This window comes from Melospiza melodia, chromosome 3 (genome assembly GCF_035770615.1).
Source record: "Melospiza melodia melodia isolate bMelMel2 chromosome 3, bMelMel2.pri, whole genome shotgun sequence".
NCBI classification, from domain to species: Eukaryota; Metazoa; Chordata; class Aves; order Passeriformes; family Passerellidae; genus Melospiza; species Melospiza melodia.
The window spans coordinates 53571165-53588289 of record NC_086196.1 but is presented as its reverse complement, the minus strand read 5'-3'; the positions used below and the strand labels follow the sequence as shown (position 1 = coordinate 53588289).

The 17125-nt window shown below is 36.4% G+C and overlaps 1 protein-coding gene across 13 annotated transcripts in view; it reads left to right on the top strand.

Annotated features, from left to right (window-relative positions):
- QKI (QKI, KH domain containing RNA binding) overlaps positions 1–17125 on the top strand; it is a 155126-nt gene that overhangs the window by 1567 nt on the left and 136434 nt on the right. The window contains exon 1 of one of the 13 annotated variants that reach the window (XM_063151772.1): positions 583–1064. The exons of the other annotated variants lie outside the window; for them this stretch is intronic. The gene's annotated coding sequence lies outside the window, so the exon portion shown is untranslated. Of the gene's footprint in view, positions 1–582; positions 1065–17125 lie in introns of those variants that run through there. 13 annotated transcript variants of the gene reach the window in all.

Here is a 17125-nt window from a genome sequence, read left to right as displayed (position 1 = left end):
TTCGCTAAAAGAAGTTTGGGAAGTTGTTGACCTCGGAAGATGAAAGAACTGGTTATATTTGGTAGAACAGCTCCCCGCCCTCTGCCAAGACTGTAAAAATGAGATAGCGACTGTAGTACGACACAAAAATAGCATGTCGAGAAAATGCTACCTTCTGAAATAAGTGATAGAGGAATTTAAAGAAACCCAAACAAACGGTGAAGAACACGGATTGTGGAAAGCATTATAATGGGAGAGTCTATTTTTATTTGCAAGATACTTGGAGGAGTTTGAATATATGTTGGAGCAACTGTGGACGTGAAGAACAAAACTATTTTAGAACTTACGTTCTTGGTCACCACAGCGAGCAGACTCTTTGGAATAGTTAGATTTACAATAAACATCAAGAAGAAATTTGACCGAGAAGACTCCTTTATAGGACAAATGAGCCTTCCACAGGTTTGATAATGGAGTTTTAAATTCTTGAATCTCTTCAACTTTATGTATTTGGCCAGAGGAGGCCTGAAGCTGTTTTTTTATTTTCAGAGAACAAAAGGAAGAAAAACATTTTCCGACGCAAAGAGGACAGTGAAAAAGGAATTCCCAAAATACTTATGTCTTGTCATATATTTTGAAATACTGAAAACACTGGAAGTCTGTTTGCAAAGTATTGGAGTTCCAAAACGAGGGCTCTCGTGACTCTTGCTGACAAAAGTTTAAGGACTGTGTTGGAACTATTTTTTGCTCTCTTCTTCAAAAGAAAAGCAAATAAAATATAATCGGTGTTCCTAAATGGTCTCTGGAAGAAGCCTGCTATCCCTTTAAGCTTTTCTGCTTTTCCTGTTTACGTTGGCAAATGGGTGGAAGTATTGTGGAGGCAGAAAACTTTTTGGAATGTTGAAAAAAAAGTTTCATGCAAATCTAGTAAATTGCTTCAAGACTTCAGAATTTGAACACTAAGGGGCGCCAGTTATTTTTTTTTCTGAGGCGTGAATCCGCGAGCACCGCTATTGACTCGGGCGCTAAAATGATCAAGTCTGGTAGAAGACGCCAAAGAATGACAAAATAATGGTGGATTTGTGCAGGTATCTGTGTTTGCATGGACCTCCACGTACTGTGTGCTTACAGGCGGTATTACATCGGTGGAATAGGCAGAGCAGTGAGCAGTTGAGGAGTTGGAACAACTGTTTTCCTGTAAAACACCTATCCTGGTTTGCAGTGGGGGCTGTGTTAAATATCCTGAACTGTGTGCTCCGCTGACATCCTCCAGCAGAAGGGTTCAGGAGTAGCAAACTACAGGTTTGCTGGGAAAGTCTGCAGGATTCAGTGTGCTTACTGAAAAGTGTATTATTTCAAGGTTTCATCACTTGTTTCCTGGCACCCTTGAGAATACCAAGTATTTGGGGCAAGTGCATGTATATATAGGTATATAGAATCTAAAAATAAAGCTACAGGGTTCACATTCCCTCTTTGCCCCCTCCACCCTGTCATTTGATTTGCTTCCTCTAGTTTGTTGTTGTGTGCTTTAGGTAGGTTTTCTTTTCTTTTTTTTTTTTTTTTTTTTTTTTTTTTTTTTTTTTTTTTGTTATAGTACAACCATTTTCCTGAAGGTTTTGTTTATTTTTGAGAAGAATAATATTATGATCAGCCATTGTCTTTTATTTTGTGTGCTGATCAAAATGAAGAAATAAAGTCACAACCCTAAGAATTCAAACAAATAAAAGGTGGGATTGCCTTCCCTACTGGAATGCTAGGTTAGTTTTTTTTTTTTTTATTATTACTTATTTATTGTTACATGCCAGTATTTAAAAACAGAACTCAAATGGGCTTCTGCTCTGGTTACTTCTTGTAGTTGTAGGCAGCAATAGATAGAAAAATACCTGTGGGTTTAGGTGAGGAGTACATCTAATCTGGTTCAGTTACAGAATGTACATCTGCTTTTTTGGGGTCCATGTCTATGCTGTGTGTATTATCCAAAGCATGTTTTCCTTTCTGAACTCTATCCTACTTTTTGATCTCAGAAAATCTTAGTGCTTAATTTGATAGATGATCTCTGTCTTGCAGCATTTTGTTTTTGAAGATTAGCTTAAATGTAAGAAGTGAATTGAGGAAACCTTTTTTTAAGAACTGCTTTCATAAAATGTGAAAGTTACAGTTCTGTTTAGGTTACAGTTATTTTTCCATATGTGTGCTTTTAACTTGTTATGTGTAAATAAGTCTTCTGTGGATTAACAAGGATGTTTAAAGAGCACATCATAATAACTAGGAAGCTGAATTGTTTTTATCAGACTGGTGCAAACCTGTGGGAAGAGAGGGCTTTTCCTGAATGTGGAATAGGCTGTATTTCCTGTAATTGTTTGCACCATCAAATGTGACCTGATTTTTTTTTTGATTTTTTTTTTTTTTTTGCTTAAGCTTTTGAGATACTAACTTTTATGATGTTAACCTGGATTTTTTTTTCTGACAACTTATATATTTTAATGCTCCCCTTTGTGGACAGTGAACAGAGCTGTAGCTGTTTTCTTGCACTGTTTTTAAAAACTGAATTGGACATTTCAAACTGCTCAGTAGCATGTTGACAGATTGAAATTAATGAGGTACTTCAGTTGTATTCTTTCATCAGACTATGAATAAATGTGCCTGAACTATTAACTGGAATCTGAGGAGTCTAATTTGTAAATTTACATTTTGTTTTCTTGAACCTGTAAGTGCACAGACTCTTGCACCTGATTGGAATGTACACAGATGAGACCTGTGGTCTGAACTGTTTTCAAAAAGAGGTTGAAGAGCACCTTATCAAGAATTCATTTTTCCTCAGTAACCTATCCCTGAAAAACTTAGGTCTTTCCTTCAAAACTGTGTTGAAGGTGACTTAAAAGCGTGTCTGCCTTTAAATGTAAATTTGGCCATGCATCTGGCTATTGGAGATAAATCTAATTTTGTATCAAATGGGCTGCCTCTTTCTGTCTGCCAAGTTTAACAAAGCTAGTGTAAAACATCCAAGTAGGCAATATGAGTATAAATTTTCAGTGAATGTTGCTCTCTCTGTTTAGTTTTCTCACTGAGAAAAGTGCATGTGAACTCGGGGAGCTTAGTGCCCGAAGTGCAGCTTTTGTGTCGGTCTGGTTGTGTTAAGCACAGCGTCTGTGTGAAGCAGAGCTGAAGAGCTGTGTTCTGGTGTTGTAAATGAGTTCTCCCTGGAAAGTTATCTAGTTACTTTTGTACATGACCTTATTGTTTGTGATTATGTAAATGTAGCTTGTGCTTAGCTAGGGTTTTGCTGACATGTCAGATTTGATGGAGGGGCACTGGCCACATTAGCACGTCGGTTTTTTCAGTTGTATCAGATCTTGCAATGGACCCCCATTAATTCATTAAAAATATGCTTCTTAGTGCAATATTCAGGGATAAATATTGTTTTGGATAAAGGCCTTACAAAAGATGTTTGCCCAGATAGTCTCAGACTGGTTTTTAAACTTGGTGTATTAATGTTAAAATTAGCAAAGCAGCGTGCCACAAGAGCATGGAGTATCGTTTGTGTGCTGTTTATTGTTAGTACTCTTTTGAGTTTGGTTCTTTAATTATCTCTTAAAACTTAATGGTCTGAGGTGTTTTTCTGATTTATGAATGTTGTAATGCTTCTAGAACTTGTATTCAGAAACCTTGTAAGAGCTATTTTGAGGTGTGGGTGTTTGGTTATTTTTTGGCGGGAGGGAGGGAGTGGCTTTAATACCTTGGCACAGCCTCTTGCAATGCCAAACCAAAAGCTCCACTGCACTTAAGAAACAGTGTAGCAATTTTTTTGGCTTGTGAAAAAATATTTAAAATGGTGACAGTTCAGTTCTTTTTAAATTACGTTATTTTTGGAGCTGTATCTGCAACATTTATAGGATTGCAGTCACCTGGCAAGTAACTAAATAAAAGGGTATTTTTTAACTGATACAAGTTTTAAGTTAGTAAAACAGTTATTTTAAGCTCATACTTTGAAAGTGGTCTGTTCCCTGTTGCTTACCAATAATTAATTAATAGTTAAAATATCTGTCTTCAGATTTTTTTATTTTTTTTTACATAAGAGTCATCGCATTAGACTTAGTTCTGTACAGGAGTGGCTGACTTGTTGAACTGGGAGAGGCCTGTTTGAATTTAATGTTTTTGTTAAGTGAAACTTGTTCTTTAAGATTGCAATTGAGTTGCATTTTCCTCCTCTGAAACTGAATGCAGTCATTTCTAAAATAAGTGGTGTCATATAAAAATCCCTTGCTATGGTTAGAAACAACTGACCAAGTGCGGATTAGATTAGGGAGCGGCATGCCGTGCTTTTGTGGTGCACAAGGGGAAGAACTGGAGATGTGTTGGTTAATATTATAGTAAAATTGGGATAAAACTCTAAAACAACTAACACCAACTGAGAAAAACGCTATAGATTTTAAGAGAGCACTTAGAATGTCCTGATTATGAAAATGAAGTTTACATGCATCAACAGATAGAAAGAAGTTGCTGATGTTCGATGAGTGCTGTGGTTGTGAAGAGAAGGGTAGACATGAAATGGGTGGTCACTTTTGTGGGTTAGTGATGGTTTTGACCAGGTTGTCTGTTTCAATCATTCTCAGATTAAAACTTTTTTCCTCTGAGTACACTCTACAATGCCAGGTCAGGAATGGGGTGCTTAGAATGATTTGAATTGTGTAGACTTCGTTAGAAGAGCAAGTACATTTGAATTGTCTTCAATTGCTGTCTGTAACCATAAAGTGTTCTCCCTTTTTGAGAATGCACCCTGATGCAGGTATCCTATTAGTTAGATGTATTATTAGATGCTGGTGTATTTCTGTGGCTGACAGGATAGACCTGTGTTAATGTTAATTACCAGACCGTCCTGACAGCTCAGGCTGATTGAAGTATAGCAGGAGTCTGCCATGGAAACTGATGGTTTGTATTTGACTGCATATATGGAATGTTGGGAGGTGGGAGAGGGGGGAGATGGGGGAAATGCCTTGCCAGGAAAGCTGTTAACTAATGAAATGCCCTCATTCACTGACCCTTGTCTTTATTGAAACATAACTCACAACTTCTCATTCCGGCCGTGTGAATTTTCCTGTATTGATTTTAGTCAGAATGCAGACTCCGAAAATCTTCTGTTGATTTTAACATTTCATTGAAATTTAATAACCCAGTGCTAAGAAAATTACTAGGAACAGTAAAACTGCTGGTGTTTTTAATCTCACTATGCAGTTGATTAGGTCAATAGAAGTACCACGCAAGCTACATGTGTGTCTTGCTTGCAGGAGGATCTGTGTCTGTGAGGGACATTGAAATTACTGTTTGAATCCTGAAATAGGTAAAAGGTGTAATGTCTGAATTATATACCTTTGCTTTGCTAAAAAAAAGAGTGGGGTTGCTGAAAGGTAGGCAACATGACATTTTTACTTTTGACTTTAGAAAATATCCTGTATAACCCTGTACAATGCAATTCAAGTAACGTCCAGGTTTTTGTTTCTTTTGGTTGTTTTTCTTGGAAAGGTTTAGTAGAAGTCGAGTTAGCTTTTTAATAGCAAAGCTTAAATTTTTGAGATGATTTATGCATGAATGAACAAAACAGCTGTGACAACACCAAAGAGAAATAATATCTGGCTTCGTTAGCAGAACTGCCCTTCCACTTTGTTGCTTCCATTAGAAAGTGTCTTTTGCAGACTAGCTGCATGTCTGAGAACAGCAAGAAAATGCAAGTTAGAGTGGAGTTGTGTTACTTAAACCTCTGTTGTCCAAGTTCGGCACTAGAAGTTGCAGCTTTTGATCTTTGCAGTTATTTTAGCAGTGTTAGTGGTTGGAATGAGTGTGGTAATGCTAAAAGGGTTTTTTATTTATTTTATTCTCGTGGTTTGAAATAGTGAGTAGAAATTGGAAATACATTTTCAGTTACTTTTCATTTGAGAATTGATTTATTTTTTTATACTTGGTGTCAAATAGTAAATTTTGCTTTTCAGTTCAGTGCAAAAAATCGTTCTCTTGAAGGGAAATGGATGGCAGTAGGTAGCTATCGATGTTTTAATGTTTTTGGTGGTGCATAGTTGAGTAGCACCCTGGAAGTAAATTTTTTAAATTGCTTTTAAAAATATTTTAACTGTTTTGCTGCCGCAGTTGAATAGTTGTACTTTACTCCTTTCTGTAGTTGGAGGGATTTTCTGTGTTTCCAGCACAGGGCCATATTAGAGCCAGGTTTTGATACTGTGTACTATAATTGCAGCGCTCCAGGAAGTGCCCATGCGGGAAAGTCCTCAGGATACCCTTTTTTAGAAGGGGCAAACCATGAAACAATTTGTGTGATAACTCACTGAAATCTGAGGGTGTTCGCAGTTGGAACAGTGCGCACTTCAGTGATGTATAACCTTACAAATGTTGCTGTTTCTTTAAGACTTGATTTCAAAAGTAAAAGCATCCCGGCATGACAAACAATTAAAATCTTGTTACTTTGCTGGGAAGTTACTTCTGGGTAATCGAGGGAGCAATGCATCAGAGTGGCTGCTGATGTCAGAGCAGAGGCAGGGGAGATAATGCAGTACTTTATACTCTTATCTGGTGGATCACTTTCTGACTTAAAAGGTCAGCTGATATTCTGCACTGGTCAGGGTTTTTTTGAGTTTGTTTTTGTGTGGTGCTGGCTTTCCTTTCAGATGGATCAGAGCTGTGATCTCGCTCCCTGTGTGATCTCAGAGCAGCTGTGCTGGCACAGTGGCTGAGGTGGCTCGATACTGAAGATGTAGAGCAGCGCCTTGGGGAGAGAAATGCATTTGCTTAAACATTTACTTAAGAGTCTGAAGCTCCTAATTGATGTCAACTGATTGTGCATCTAGTCCATTCAGAATTTTAAGGATGTGCTTATTTGCAGACTAGCTGACACTAGATGGAAGTCAGACTTTACTGAATTCTTTAAGCCCTTTAGCTGTTGAAATAATGAACCTTTGTGGGTTTTTTCCTAATTCCGGTTAAAGAACTGATTTAGAAATCTCTGTAGCCTTTAGTTGATCAAAATGCCCTTTCCTAGGTACAGTATATTTTTTCATTAATATGTAGGAGATTGCAGGTGCCTGAAATTTAAAAAAATAAGCGACAGATCTGCTAGCACAAGTATTAATACAACCCTAATGTTCTGGTTCATAAGCTTAAATGGCAGCTAAAGTAAAACATTCAGCTCATGTTGCATAATGCTTCCATTTATTTATCAGACTTTGAAGCGGTAACAAATCAGTTAATATTCTTCTCAATGCAGCTTGATCTAATAACCTGCAAATAATTATATTAAAAGTTGGTGCACAATTTTCAATTTTTAGATGCAGAGCAGGCCAAATCCCCTTCTCTTTGCTATGAATATCTTAGGTTTCTCTGCAGGAACAGGGAGGAGAACACAAGACAAAAATTCTCTGACCCGCTGCTGTTTGCTTTTGAGCAATGTTGCTGATCATACTGCTTTTAGTTAGTTTCAGTTTGTCTAATTTTGAAGGAACACCCCTCCAGCATAAAGCAACATGGACAATTTCTCAGAAAGTTGTTGCAGTCGTCAGCCCCCGCCCAAACTTACAAAATAACTTTGCCTAAATACTACATGTACAATCTGTTGTCAGGCGTGTTCCCGTAACAGTTGGTTTGTGTGTTAAAGTTGAAGGTTAAAATGCTGTAATAGGCCCAGCTGTCTTGTTTAAAGTGTGATGGTTTTGCTGTGAAGATTGGCTGTGCAGTGAGAACGTGGTGTGTGTTAGACATTGCTAGAGACAAGTTGTTGATAGTTCTTTAATTGCTTAAGTATCTTATCATCTATAAAGATAAGTGTAGTCAGAGAGGCTCATATGCAGTCAGTTTACGAGGGAATTACTGCTGCTTTAAATCACTTGGGGCTTTTATGGAAATCTGATACTGCCTCTGAATCAACCTGAAGCAAAACTTGCTATGCACGTTCTTTTGTTCCCACTTTTCATGTAGTTGTGTTAACTTTGTGCTCAAATAGACTTGAGCAAAATCTGAGCACAGATGATGTGGTAGGGGATCAGAAATGAATTCTAATGAAGATTCTGTCAGGAAGATTGATTATCTGTGTATTAAAACACTTTCATCAGAGAAAGAATGATACTTTAGTATCTCAGGTATAAAATCAGTGACTGTAATTTTGTTTAGAAGGGAATTGTGTTTGGCTGTTCTCATAACATGTTTACAGAGATTAGAGTTATATTTTGAAATTTCTTGCAGTGATTTTGTGTTCATTCTGTGGATAAGTTTTATTTTTCTGACAAGCATAATCCTTTATGAAAAAACTCCAAACTACCAGAAAAAGCATAACCTAAAGATCAGATTCCTCTTAGAAGGGAGAAAAAGTACAAAACTTGCTTTCTTGAGTAAAGCTTATTCAAGTTACAAACGTCAAAAATTTTTTTGAGACCTGTGGCATTTAAGATGTATACTGACATTTTGAGGGGGAGGAGGGGGAAAACTTCTCTGTATCATCTTAATTATAGGGTTAATTGAGGTTAAATTCTGTATGGATCGAAGTGTTCCCGACTTCCAATAATTGAGGTGTAGCTTCCAGGGAAGAAAAGGACTATGTGGAAGCTTTGTCTCTGGGTGATGGGGTACATAAACTTAGTGCCTGTTGATTTAGTAACTGTATGTTATTCATAACTATTCATGAGGAATCATGTTGGTTCCAAATGGGAGGTTTAATGCACACTGGGGGCACTTGGTAGTGCTGAGCTTTAATACTGTTAAGTGTCTTCAGCAAGGTATTCTTGCGTCAGCCTGGGATTAACATAGGATGAATAACAGAGCCATTCATCAGCCAGGCAGCCCTGAAGAGTGTCAGCAAGAAAGCTGACGGTGATGAATTGGAGAGAGATGGATGCTGCAGTAGATGGCTGCCCCAGCCAGCGCTGGGGTGGGCAGGGATGGCAGGTGGTGTTTAGGTGTACGCTCAGTAATTGAGTGAGGAGGGGCCGCACGCCTGTGCTCGGCTGAACAGACAAGGAACACGTCCCTTCTCCAGTCCAAAAGGGTTACTGAATTCAACTGCTTAAAATGACACGTGGACAACTGGTTATTCATTCATTGAAAAAGACTTGCGTCAGTCTTTAGTATTGATAAACACGAGTTATATTTTGAAGACCGACTTGTGGATTTCTCTTGATCTTTGCAGTCTCAGCAACCTTCTTTGGCCTCAAATATTTGGATGAATTAACTTTGAAGCAGGATTTAGTTTATTCTGAACTTAATTTTCCTTTAAGTTCTGTGTTAACCTTTCTTAGATCTCACAGCTTTCAGTTCCTTTGTTGCTTCAATTACTGATTGCTTTCACTTTTAATTTTTAATTTTTTCCCCCTACAGGATAAAGAAAATAGTTGGCAATTTAAGGGGGGATTTTCTTCTGTCAGCCTAATAGCATAACTAAGTGGTTTTTGTCACATGCACGGGTCTTTCTAATCCCATTTAGTATGGTTTGTACTGGAATTGTTCTTGGCTGCTTTTTGTTATATCAAACTGTTGAACACCTGATACATGGAGAGCAGTTCAAAGTAATAATCACGTCTTTTACTTTGTTGGGGCTCTTCACATGGATTTTTTTCCTGCCTGCTGACTGACTTTAGGTTACTAAACCTGTATGTACCAGCTTTCCGAGCCCTGAGGACAATTCAGTACTGAAATCTGTATCAAACATTTCAGTATGTTGTATAGCAGTCACAACTAGTGTAGTGAAGTGGTATATTATAGCATAAATTGCTGCACAGATTAAACTACATTTCTGGTACATTTTTCTGGATTGAGCATCTGGGCTGCTGAAAGTTTTCAGCAGCTGTTAATAACTAAAATATGTTCGTAAATAACCTGAAGTATATTGCGATGTCTTCTTCCAACTTTCATTGTATGCTCTTAGTCTTAAATTTATGATAAAATACAGGATACTAATAAAGCACTAACATGTAAGGAGCTTTTTTCTTAGTCTAGTCATGGGTGAGTAGTTTCTCATAGGATGTAATATAGTTGAAATACAACTTAAGCTGCTGTAAACTTTTATCTTTTCCCACACCCTCTCCTGCCATGAAAAGTTGGGGCTTTTTATTCCCTCCATGGAAAGTGAAGGAATAAATATTGCTAGGAATGAAATCTGGATAATTTACGGGCTGTTGAGCTAATTAATGAAACTTAATGCCACAAATGTAGGTGCAATAGTATGCACCTATTAATATTGGTATAATGAAGAAGTTAATAGAAGGGACAGAGTATGTTTTAAAAACACGTTACTGTATAAGTAAGTGCAAAAATTTTATTATATGCTGATTTTGAAACTGCTAAGGTAAACAGATCATTATGTGAAAGGATCAGAAAAATCATAATATATTTCCTTGAGCTCTGAGGTGCCTTTTTGCTCAGAAAATGTTAATAATTAAAAAAAATAACACCACGATTTACTGAGTCTTCAAATGTTATGAGATTATACACTACACCTAAGAGAGATGGAGATATTTATATTGAAGTTAATCTTTGTACAATCTAATCAAGATTTCCTTTGCACATACTCTTTTTCCAACGCAATATATGCTATTTTTTCTCATGCTTGTCACACTGAGCCATTCTAGCCATTCCTTGCCCATACCTTTTCTGACATAGCAAAGAATTACAAAGCAATCATATTTTGTTTTGCAGCACCATCCGCAAAACTGTGCAGTCACTGGCACAAAAAGTAACATCAAAGAGACTTTTTTCCTAAACTAAAGGGGTTGTTTTTGAAAAATGCATGAAAACAAAATAGTCTTTGACATGAGACCTTTGAGAGCACTCTCTCTCTGAAGTAGGCAGCATCTTTTTTGTTAGCAAAGTTAGTGGAGCTGAGTGAAAAGCAATATGAGTTACCAGAATCGTGTTTTTCAATCTACTGTTTCCAGACTTGCTGCATGTGAAGAGTTGCTGCAGATAACAAAGAAAAAGGAAATCTGTTATTGGGAGATTTTAAATAGGCCACACTGAGCCTTCACTTTTTTGGGAAACTTTTGTATTAATGTGAGTGAAAAAAGTTGAAGACGTCTGATTTAAGGGCATTTGTGTTGTAGTAATTGTCCTTGGCCATGGGCTGAAGTAAAAATTTGAAACATGAAACTTTGAGATCACAAAATAAAAATGTGTTCACTATTATGTGAATTTAAGCTTCTCTCACCTGTCTGCTTTTATTAATTTTTTAGGACTTCCTGACGTTATATATTTACTGAGCTAGTCAGTATGATGATGTTTTCCCCAGCTGAGATGTAGAGAATCTAATTATATTAATCTGTAGAGTCCAGTTTGGAGCTCCAAAATGTTAAGATGTTAATTACCGAAAGTACACGTAAGAGATGTAACCTACTAAATTCAAATTGGTATGCTGTTATTATAGAATCATTTCTGCAGCAAACTGTCTTTAGGGCATCTGAACCTTTCAATTTAAATTCCATTAAAATAGCCACACTGTTGTTGTTCATGAACAAGGATATTAAAGCCAGTTCCAGATGCTCAAGTACCTTTAGCTTTAGGTAAATATTACATGAAATGTTTCAGGTTGTTATCCCCACCCCCCTCAACTTTTTCCCCACAGTGGACAGCTTTATGAAGTGATAGAACTTGATGTTCAGTCTTAATGAAAAATTGGCTTGGGAGAAAAAGAACTTATAACATGTTTAATACATAATAGTCAAGGTATAGATCCTGCAGATGTCATAAGTCTGTTCTTAAATCAATCCTGAAGAATATCAACTCTTAATTTGTAAGATCTTTTCTGGTAGATTTAAAAGATAGATGGAAATAGTGTAAATGAAATCTATGCTGTGCTAGAAACCTGTAAAATTCTGCTAAAAATGATGTGAATTAAACTTAGTGTTCATTTTAAATATTGGATATTTAGTTTCTATGGTGGGTTGCACTTTTTTCTACTTATTTTTTGACTTTTTTCGACCTTGTTCCTAGAAGTGCTGTTCTTCAGTGAGTTTGTTTGTCAGCTGAAGAGAAAATTGATGATTCTGTAGCTACTCCATAAAAAACTTACATTATCTTCAACATTGTAATTATGCAAGTGGCAGATATCTTGGCTACCAGACTGTTAAAATAAATATTAGTTTTGTTTTAATATTCTCTGTCTATTTCTGCCATGTGTGTATCCAGACATGAGTACACTCTATCTCCTGTGCCCTCTCCCTTCCCCCCTCCCTTTTGTGGCAGTGGCATTTGTTAATACCTCTCCTGTATAGTAGTAGGAAGTGCTTAGCAAGTTATAAATGCTGTCTCTATGGGCAAGATTTAATATTATTAGAATTACTTATTTTTTCTAATGGAATTAAAAGTTGTACACCAGGTTGCTGAAGTGTAAAGCCAGAGGGGTGGAGGGGAGAATCTGCTGTACTTCAAAGAGCTAAACTGTTCTCTTTGTGAATGAAGAACATGTACATTAGAAACTCCAGCTTTATGAGTCTTCACTTTTAAGTGCTTTTTTCTTTTTTTTTTTTTTTTTTAATAAAACTATCTGGTTTTAATACGTAATGTAAAGAGATTTTTATTTTCAACAGGAAGCAAAATTCACATTTGCATTTCTCAAAATGCAACATTGAAATTTACTTATAGAACATGGCGAATGTTGCATGTAGATTTTTTTGTGCTGGTTGTTGGCTATTGTCTGATATCTATTGGTGTCTTACAGAGGCGCCTTCCTTTATAATAAAACATGTTTTAGTTAATTCTACAGATTATGACAAAACAGTTATCCTCCTTTCATAGTAGTTTCAGTTAGAAAAGCTCCAGTTTCAATTTTTGCTGTAGTGGCAAGAGGTAAACACTGATGCTGCATTATCTTATCTAGTTGATAATTTCATTTAACAGTCCCGGAACTTGTTGTGCCAACTGTTGAACGCACTGGGCTGTGAAATAATCGGAACTTCAGCTTGCAAATACCAAGCTATTGTTTTCAGAAAAGTTGAGTTGAAATCTGCTTTCTATGCTGCATTGCAGTGGAAACCAATTAGGTACAGTGTGACAAAATACCGGTTTTTTGTTGTCAGAAGAGAGTTTCTGGTATTATTCTGAAATGTGAACAAATGTTTGCCAGTTTTTGTTGCAATTTAAGTTAATTTTGTAGACAAATAGGACTAAAGAGTCTTTGATTGTTTAATTTTGAATTTTAGAGTTCATATTCACCAAATGGCTTCTCAGGTGATTTGTCTAATTTACAGTGATGCTAATGCCATGCAATATCTAATTTTTATTAGTCCCTGAAGTCTAGATGGCACTTTCATTTCATATCATTTCATGGGACCCATCTGGTACAGTGCAAAACATCTTAGTTGTGCCAGGTTTAGTAATTTTTTTGTATGTGTCCATAATTTACTTGAATTTTAAACTTCAGACAGCTAGGTATCAGGGATTTATGGTTTAACATATTTTTCTTGCATTTTCCAAAGGCATGTAAGAGTTGACCGGAACAATGTTCTTTTGGATGTTATCTTCACTTAACATGGCCACATAAAATGAAATGACTAAAGACAGATTGACTATTGAGATCCTTCAGCTTTGTATGAGATACTGTTTGCTTACCTGATTACAAAATATTTTTGAAAACTGGTACACATGATGAAAAATGCACCTTTTCAAGTACACCATTAGTTAAGATAACAGAGTAAAACTTAAATAAGCTAACGTGTGAAATTGTCATGCTGTGCATATAGATTGGATACGTCTAATACAATTTGATTATCTTTCAGTGTGACCAATACAGCTGTTTCACATGCTGAAATTACATTTTTGTGCTTCTTTTTTTGTTGAATACAAAAGGGTAATATTTTTAATTGCTTATTGCACATTATCTTTCATTGTTTTACTGCAATTTAAAGTCTCTTATTCAATGAAGCCCAAACCAATATGGATTTAACTCCCATGCTTCATAAAGATTTGGCATGTGGCTTTTACTTAGTTCTTACTCCTATTGGTAGCTATCACTTTGCTGCTCTGTTCTTCCAAGTAGTACATATATTTTCTTTTTTAAGTTACAAATTTTGTATTGCATCCTGCTTAGCTCAGGAAGCATTTGTAAAACGGAAGCAAAGTGAAGATTGTGCCTTTCCTTTTAGTTATCAGACGACGACCTTAAAACATGTAGCAGCATAGCAGGCATTAAGTATTTTTATTCTGAGTATTCTTCAGGCTTGTCCAAAAACTTTTAAGAAAAAATATATCATATGGATGTGGGAAAAAAGCAGTGGAAAATTCTGAAAAAAAGTTCGTGGGAAAGAAAGGGACATTTACAAAATAAAAAGAAAATGCATGTAACAAAAATTCATATAGAGTGCTTGCTCAAAAGTGTACTTTAGTAAGGAGTGGAAGGGGTGTATGTGAAGGCGTAGTCAGTATGAGGACAGATTTTATTCTTGGAAATGTTTTGATTAATCCAGGTAGGCAAGTTTAATGTCAACACTTGTTTTTAAACTGCTCACTTTTAGAAGCACTTAACCAGGGAGGTGTAATGTTGGCTTTTACTGCAGAAGTTGCACTGAAGGTACCACGTGTGAAGAAGTTCCTCTGAGGTATACCTGCTGTTAGGCTTTTCCAGGTGAGCGATAGGTCCTTGCATTACATTGGAGGCGCTAATGTCTGAATGGATGTGATGGCTGCCTTGGAATGATGCTGCTGTTAGCTGTGAAAAATGTCTTCCTTACCATTCTTGTGCAGCAGGCCGTGGAGTGCAGCACATTTTTATAATAAAGGTGATGAATTTAATCGCAAACTGGCAGCCAAATGGAAATTGCAGACCTTGATACTGGGAGAAAATTGCCTATAAAGCAACTCCTGAGAGAGCAGGCTTTAAATTTATCCACCCATTTCGACATTGAGGAGAACACAGGAATTGCAGGGTATTTTGCTCGGGCTGTTTAGTTCAGATGGATGATGCTTTAGTCTTCCTTTATTTAAGAACTAGTTACAGTGTTGCATTTTTTTTAAACAAAAAGAAAATTTGACCTTTCTTCTTAAAATTTACACGGCAAGTATTTTGGAAAAATCTGTTCCTTTTTTTGTTTGATGCTTGCTTCTATTAGAAAGTAGGACCTAATATGTGTAATTAATTGAAACTTAGCAGCTGCCTCACAGATTTCCCCTTATGCCAGATTTAACCCTAATGTGATAGGAGATTTAAAAGCTACATAGCCTTGTATTTGAAGACTATTTGCATTGAAGCAGTTCCATAAATAATTGAACTGGTCTTGAAGTCCCACTGGAAGCCTATAGCAGTATGTTAACATAATTTCTGATAGCAGCACAGGATTTTTCAAACCTGTTGGTACTGATACATTTCAGCAAATCTTAACCCATTATATTTAGTAGTGCCAAATGCTGATGCTCTTCCTATAGGATAACTAGGAGCTGAATGTACAAATATGATCCCCATGTATGGTGAGCACTATATTAAAAGGAGAAGACAAAATGTTAAGTAGTTTGGTAAAAGATGGCATGGTTATCATCTGCTCATAGAAAGAATTGCAGATAATTAATTCAGAAATAGGTACTTGAATTGGACACTGAACGGAATGTCCTCACCACAACACTTTGGGACTGCCCTTTTGAGTGCTTTGAGAGGTGATCCTTCTGGTGGGAGTAAGAATGAGTAGCATTGGATTTTGACACAGACTTCAAGATGAAGAGAAGAGGAACGCTTCAGACGTCAAGTGTGGCATCTCTTAAGGTTATTCCTTAAAATGTTTCATTGATCCAGTTTCTCCTCTTAAGTGACATAAGAAGTAAGGTCTGTGTTGGAATGTTTCTCTTGGTTATATGATCCCTAGCATAAAATAAGGCCTAATTTCTTGGCCAACAGGAATGAATAGTTTTTATAGCAAATGTATGAAATAGGAGCTGCTTATTTCTTATTCATGATTTAATTTTGTTATGCCCTTTAGAAAATCAAACCTGCTATTTCTGATAGATTTCATTGTTTCTTTATTTTTTAAAGTATTACTTTTTTTTTTTTTTTTTTTTTTTGTAAAGCTTCCTGAGAGGTAATTCTGTTATTAACAAAGACGTAAGGGTTATTAAGTCACTGTGTGATGAAAACAGTTGAGCCTGATTTTGGCAGTTGTTGGAAGTCTGTTCCACACGGTATCTGTATTTTATGAGTATCTCATCCATATTCTTTTGCTGAAAGTGTAGATTTAGATTTGTAGCAAAATAAAATAAATGGTTGGCACATTCTTGACTGTTACCAGATTGGATTACTTTTGTTTTTCTATAGAAAAAACAGAATAAAGTTCGTATAGAATATATTTTCAATATAAATTTCTGTGTTTTCCGATCATGGAAAGCTGTGGCCTAATTTGCTTGAGAAATGTGCGGTAGCATTTATAATCTTGTAATGTTCATGTTCTAAGAGTGTAGTAGATTCAAATGAACATATTAATGAGTTCAGATGCAGGCATCCAGAGTTAGCTGGTATAACTTTTACCCCCGTTCCTTTGCTTTTTATTGCCTTCTGTCTGGAAGCAATCAGAGGCACTTCTTGAACTAGGAAAGACTAAGTACAGGTGTGGAATAGAGATTAAACTGGAATGTGTTTACTTAATATAGAAAAAGATAATGTCCTAGTTGTTTACTGCAAAATAGCTTTAGGACCTGTTTTTGCGTTAATTACCGAAATCACCTTGGAGAAAAGTTATGGAGGGTGGTTTTGAAGTAATTCAGCAGCTTGATGATGCAAAAAGTATTGTTGGAGAAGGTGTCCCTGTTTCTTTTTGCTAATTCCGGTATTCAGTGAATTCTTCAGTGATCTGTTTCAGCTCAGTAACCTGGAAGAAGGCTAATCAAGCAAACCAGAAAATGGCTAAGAATAGTCTTTTGCTTGATTAGTGAGTTGAATTGGCCTAGTAAGAGCTGGTGTGAGAGGTGTTAAGAAGCTTCATTTTTCAGCAAGAGCATGTTGTTATGATTAATAATTCTTCTTACCCTCCAAAGGAAGGAGAATTGATACAGCAAACCTGACTTTTGGGTTAATAGTCCAAATATCCAGTTTCTTCTGGACTTGTGTGCATAGTTTGGGAAACGTAGTCTCCTTCTTCCAGAGCAGTGAACTTTCTTGTATTGTCATTTTTTTAATCTATTTTTTACAACT